Here is a 6916-nt window from a genome sequence, read left to right on the forward strand (position 1 = left end):
AATGAGTAAGTATAATTATATATACATGAAATACGATATTTGATGCCATTTTATGAAGAATTATGATATCATGAAGAGATTAATTTGATTTTACAATCATATTGTCATTTATAACTCTGGGAAATTACTCTCTAGAGTCCGATTAAGAACGAGTTTTGCACTGATTAATGACTTTTAATCCAGTCAAAGTCAGGGCATTTAATTCATGATTTATCCATAAAGGGAGCTAGACATTTGACAATAATATCAAATGTGACTCCCAGTCCATGTAACTTCTACACTTTAAGTGTCATTTAAATGTCAGCAAATAGGGTTGGTGTCGTCACTACAGACTATGGAATGAATACGAATTAGAAGATATATTTGATTCTAGATTATTGTTCATCAAGCGACCTGCTGCCAATAAGTACCATACTGAAAACTAAAGGCGAAGAGATGAATAACAGCGAAAAAAGTATAAAAGTATGTCTTTGTGGATTGTATGCAGTAGCCATTCTAGTCCTTGTGATAACGATATGTATTAAAGTGAAAGGGAAATGAATAACTGTCTCATTCATTACCAAAGTAGGAAATATAATTCCCATCGGCATTGCACTTTGTAATTGACTATAATCGTATACCTGGGAACCCTATCCTAAAGGTTATTTTCTCTTTCTTTGAGGAGAAATCATAACACGTACACTGCGTTGTCATACATTTGTAAACTCGAAGTAGGATTAAAGTTGCCAATTCAATGTCTTGTTGTCGCTGACAGTTTTAATACATTTTCCATGTATACATATACGCCTATGATATACATCAACTCACTGTTAGTAGAAGCAGTGGTTGCACAACACATTCTTTGAGTCCATTATCTTCACTTCATCTTCACTCATCTCCATGACAATAAATTGATTCATATTAAACAGTAATGAGATTAGCAATAACGCACAACATATAACCTTCAAAGCACAGTTGCCATGATTACCACGTAAAAACTGTTTTTCATCTACTAAATTACAAGACTACGTCAAACTTTTAGAAGTGAAACTAGCAAACAAGATCATTTTCATGACAATTCTTTCTATAAATGTATCTTGAAGTGAGAAAAATCATCTGAATGTGAACACAAATGCAGTATATTATTGCTAACGACGACAACAATAGAAGCACTTTTGTCGGCGAATGAGAAAAGAACGCAAAAAAGACTCCCCGAAGTCGTCATATACAATGACCCATGAATAACGCATGTCTAACTTCCAAATTGCCAATTTTAAGAGTACACGCATGGCCCATCAAAGGCTTCTTTACTTGCAGGAATTCCAAATTAAAGACAGTTAGTCCATATATAAAGTGATCACGATTTTCCTGATCACTTGACGTCGTCTCCGAAGCTACATATACAGATTTGAGCATTGGTTTACTCTTTAAAACATGCGTACACAAAGTCAGTAGAATGATGCCAATTTCCGAAGTTCTTAAAATCTATCAAAACTTTGATCGAAAACATGTTTCTTGGTCTTTTTGAAGTAATAACAATTGTCTCTTTGAATTTATAAAATGAATCTATTGATTCCCTTTTAGTTTTCAATGAAATTGAAAATACTTTTTTTCCCGCAGCCATATTTTATTTTGAAATTGTTAAATTTTGATATCATTTTGATCTGTATTTTTGCACACTAATATAGAAGGGTCACCAATGATTGGTTTTCTTGACTTTAAAGTGGTCATATGGATGAGAATTTGGTATTTATTTTGGATTTTTATTTGATAAAACAGCTTCACTATGTTTTTCTACTTGAAAAAATAATGCGAAAGAACATATACCAAGTCCATGTTCATCACTCAATGCATTGCAAAAAGACGCAAAAAGTGTAAAAAGTTTGTTATTGTACGTACAATAACAATCTTTTTACACATTGTTTAATGTTTTGCCGTTTATTGAGATGTGAACATGGACTTGGTATATGTTGTTTCACATTATTTTTTCAAGTAGAAAAACATAGTGAAGCTGTTTTGTCAAATAAAAATCCAAAATAATTACCAAATTCTCGTCCATATGGCCACTTTAACTGAGATAATGAGTTTGGGGTTTCTGGAACAAACTGATAGCAACAGTTTAAGATTTTCGAGGTGCATAATACATTAACAGCTGAGCACACTACCAAGATAATGATGCAACATCATTTTTCAAAAAAGCACACATTATTAAATCGTTGATATATCCCGAATGACAGATGAGTGTGACTTTCCCTGTCATGCCTACTACTGTGAGGAGAGAAGTGTAATCATGCCATTTAATTGAACAAACTTACATTTTTTTGAGATCATGAACTTTTAGTTTGAAAGTCATTTTTAATTTTTTTTCGACAAAAAGTTATTAACCTTGTTCATGCCAATCGTTATCAATTTGAATCTTGTAATAACGTCTGGATGACTATTTATATTCCTAATATATGGCGTTCATTCTAATCTTTGACAGTTCTATTTGACCACTATTAAAGAATTACCTTTTAAGCTAATTACGGGCAACTGTTTTAATGTTAAATGACGGGTACGAGTAACTACCAACTAAGCAACACGTTGGGTAAAGATTGTTGCAGTAGATATCGTTATGAGATCGGGTATGCCTTGGGTATTCTCTCCAAAAATTGTCCGCGTACGCGATGTTCGCAAAAATACCACAGGACGCCAGAAGCTACACGATACATTTCCTTTTTGCAATTTGCGAACTCGCTTTATGACCTTATGCTTCCTATAGTTAACAAAAATGTGTTCGTACCTATGTTCTGTGCTTTTTTCAAAAGTACATGGTGAAGATATGGCGATGAATGTTCACCATATTTCACCACTTGAGATAATTTCGGATCAGTACGTTTGAATTTAGACTTTCTTTGAATTGTTTGTTACCGCCAACTCTTTACATTATAGCATCAAGCAGTACGTAGTTTAGTTGAACTTCCTAGGGTCAATAACGTCTCACCAACGCGGGTATGGGAATTTATTAATTTAGTACAGTTTGTAATATATCTGCACACTAATACAGGAAATTCATTTTAAAGAAAATGTTTCTAACTCGAGTTATACTCTTTTTCATTACGGGTATCATACTCTGCATTAAGATTCTTAATGTTCACCCTAGTTATGTCGTTCTCCGGCCATCAGTTATCTTTCAAACTTTCCCATTCACAAATCTTGCTTTGTCACCAAAGACAAATCATCGCACATAAAAAAAATATTCTGAATCAATTTTAGTCATCGTAAATATTAGAAATCCCATCGAATAGATCAATCGTGTAGGAAGTTGTATAACCGAGGTAATGAGTTTTATACATGTACATTCTATTCATTACCCGCAAGGGCGTACTGTTTGTGATATTTACCTATATCATGTAGACAGCCAGTGAAATCATTCAGATTGCGCATTTTTATAACTTCCGTACCACCAGTTCAGTTTATAATATGCAGATACAATGGATTCTTCAATTATCCCAAATCGATCGTATTTCCCAGAAAATATAATAGCATTGACCCCTGCAGTCTCTGGAATACATGAAAGCTATGACAATTCAAGGGCAGACTTTCTGCAAATTAGTCACCTGTGCTAGTCACGGGGCATATCTCAGATTCAGTTTCTTCAAATGATCTCTTTTTCACAGAAAAGTACCTGAAGTGAGATGCGAGGTGTGTTATTAGCTGATGACCTCAACAGCTAATTTCAAAATTTGCAGTTGTGTAAAAAGATGGCTTGTATTATTTTAAACTAATTTTTTTTGCCTCTTCTGAGTACGTCAAATTGTAACAGACGACTCTGTTCTGATTCTACATTCTTTCTTAAAGTGAATAAATGATGAAAACCGGTAATGAAACGTGCACATATAAAAACATTTCATGTGATAAAAAAAAACATGGAACACGAAACAAGCATACGTAGCTGGGAACACGTTAAACTAGTCTGAGAGCACTCGCTAAACACATCACAACACTGAGCATTTATTGAAATGGAAGCATATCCCGTAGTCATATTGTGACTATGGTAACCACATATTAAGTTATTTCTTGCATGTCATTGGATTTGTCATGCACAAAAATTCACGAATATTTGTAATTTTTGTACCATTTTGAAAAAAAATCATTAATTTGTCGATTTTGATTATTTATGTTGCCGTGGTAGCCACTGTTATCCACCAAAATCAATTCGTCATTATCTCATAAGCAACCTTCCACAAGGTTTTGTCTCATTCCATCAATAAGTGTTTTAGTATCTTGCTAAAAAGCAAACAAACGTATAGTCCGTGGGACGACCCCTGAAAAACCTGGGTGGGGGGGGTTGTGAGGGGTCTTGGTGACTACAAGATCTTTGCAGATATATTTTGTATATAGTGTGCTAATACCAAATTTAAAATGTTCTACCATAAGTATTTGCACATATTTTTTAAATTTGACCAAACATGTCATTTTTTGAATTTTGACATTTTTACAAGAATTTTGAGGTCTTCAAGATCTTGGTAGATATTTATTGCTCACTGTATACTTCTAACAAATATGGATACTTATAACAAAATTCATACTCAAAATTTGTTAAATTTAACCAAAAAGGTAATTTTTCACATTTTCCACCAAAACTCAACATTCTTGAAAAGGGTTTCCAGTCTACAGAATCTTAGTTGAAATTTAATAAATACTGAAAATGAATTTTTTTTATTGAAAATAATAGTGACAGAATTAGGAGGGTCGGCCCACGGTCTAGTACAGATAAACATGGATGAAAACACACAACTCCATCCAGTTCCTATTGGCAAAGGAAAAAACAACTTATTCAGAGCAGACTTAGAGCCACATTTAATATCAATACCGACCGAGGGGTGAAAACAAAACCTCCATCCACTGCCATATTGGCGGAGATAATAACACGCAGACAGACAATAAAAGCAAGCCTCGAATTCACATTCAACGACGACGTCATTTAATCGTACATCGCTACTATCAAAACAACCTTTAAAATAACACCAGTAATGCTTCAAAACCATTTTGTTATGATTTATTGTCAACGCCTATGGTGATAAACTTAATATCTACTCGTTATTCCAGCAAAAAGGCCAATGTTTTCAACAAAAATATTTGGCAATTAAAAGTGGTTGATGCTAAATAACTAAGACTGACCAACAACTATTGAGTTATCAGTACCTACGTATAACTTAATTGTGATTATGTACTAACGTCAGCATTCAGTTTAACAATCCTCTTAGGACTAAAGCCTTTCCCCTTCTGATTATTTGATTTACTACGGAAAATTACCAATATACTTTGAAAATTGGGTTTGCAGGTAGGAATTCTTGTAGACTATTCTGTGGGTATCGAAACAAAATGGCATGCAATCACGTTGTGACTGCAAGGGAAAACGACTTCTTGTAAGATTGTTTTCAAATTAATTGTTTATTTTCCCATTTTTTGCATGGACTACAATTTGATTCTTAAGTAAAGCACTGTTACTTCCGAGGATAAAAATAGCTGTAAGATGCGATTTATTTCTGGAACCTTTCGTTTTAGCTCGAATAACAAACAAAAAGGAAATTGTCGTTGTATTATACTCATAGTCACAACACGTGCATCGTATTTGAATGCTTAACTTTTCGTCATAAAGAGTATATCATTTTAGAGTTCAACGTATGAAAGACATCAATGAAATCAACTCGGTGAATTTCACTTTACACAGAATAACCTTTGACAAGACATACCTTTCCATCGACGTGAGTATAATTTGTTTGCTATTCTCTAAACTTTGCTTAGTTCAGCTGGAAGATATGTTTTTGTCAAACCCAGACATTATATATTGCCAATACAAAAGAAACAGGTCGATTTAAATTCTTCGTTACAATCATATCATACGTTGTGTTCATGGAGACTCGTGAGTCTTGGATTATGCATATCACGAAATGGGGGACATGAAATAGAGATCTATTTTCACAGTGATTACATTCAACTGAATCTACTAAGACTAGCGCATTTATTTTGAGGGGAAAATATTGATAAACTCTTGCACATATAATTTCTCATATTAGATATTGTAAAGTTTGACGTCGTGTCAATTGTATATACATGCAAAGATGTACTTGTAAATATAGAAATATGAGGGGAAGATATTGATAATCTCTTACACATATAAGTTCTAATATTAGATATTGTAAAGTTTGACGTCTTGTCAATTGTATATACATGCAAAAATGTACTTATAAATACAGAATATCCATGGTACAAAATTTGGTGTTGAAACAATGCGTACTCATTACGAGAACAATAACCACACGTTGCAAGTTGTTGTTGATTGTGCTATAGGTTCTGCATCGATGGCGCAAACTTAAAATACAACTGATTTATTTCCATTACTTGGACACTTTGCACGTTTCTATGGATACCAAATAGAAATCTTCCATTCTGTAATAGACTTCTAGATAATCTCTGATTGACTTACCTCCATTCGTTACAATACACGCGTCGTTGTCTTTTACTTGAACAACAATACAATGTTGTTTCTAACTATATACATAGATGTTAAATGAAAAGTCGCAGATGACAAGTAAATTAAAGTTGAAAGTCTGGTTTAGGCCAATTTAATACCTACCACTTATCTGTCGAAATTACGAGAACAGCTTCTCCTAACCTATGCTCTCATTACAATCTAATGCCAAGCATAATATGTACAAATGCGTTTTTAGGACTTTTGCACTCAAAGTCATCACACAAGTAACAATTATCGTCAGAGTTGGGTTTTCAGATTTATTAATAGAAAGCTGATATGAAAAGTAAAGGGTCTTTAAACAGATAAGATCTGATTTACTTCCATGAAGGACTGATGAAAACGACAATGTTTGAGAAAGGCAATCATTGCATTTATAATGACACTCGCCAAATGCAGCCATACGAGTGGCAATTACGT

The sequence above is a fragment of the Glandiceps talaboti genome, chromosome 12 (assembly GCF_964340395.1).
Source record: "Glandiceps talaboti chromosome 12, keGlaTala1.1, whole genome shotgun sequence".
NCBI lineage: Eukaryota > Metazoa > Hemichordata > Enteropneusta > Spengelidae > Glandiceps > Glandiceps talaboti.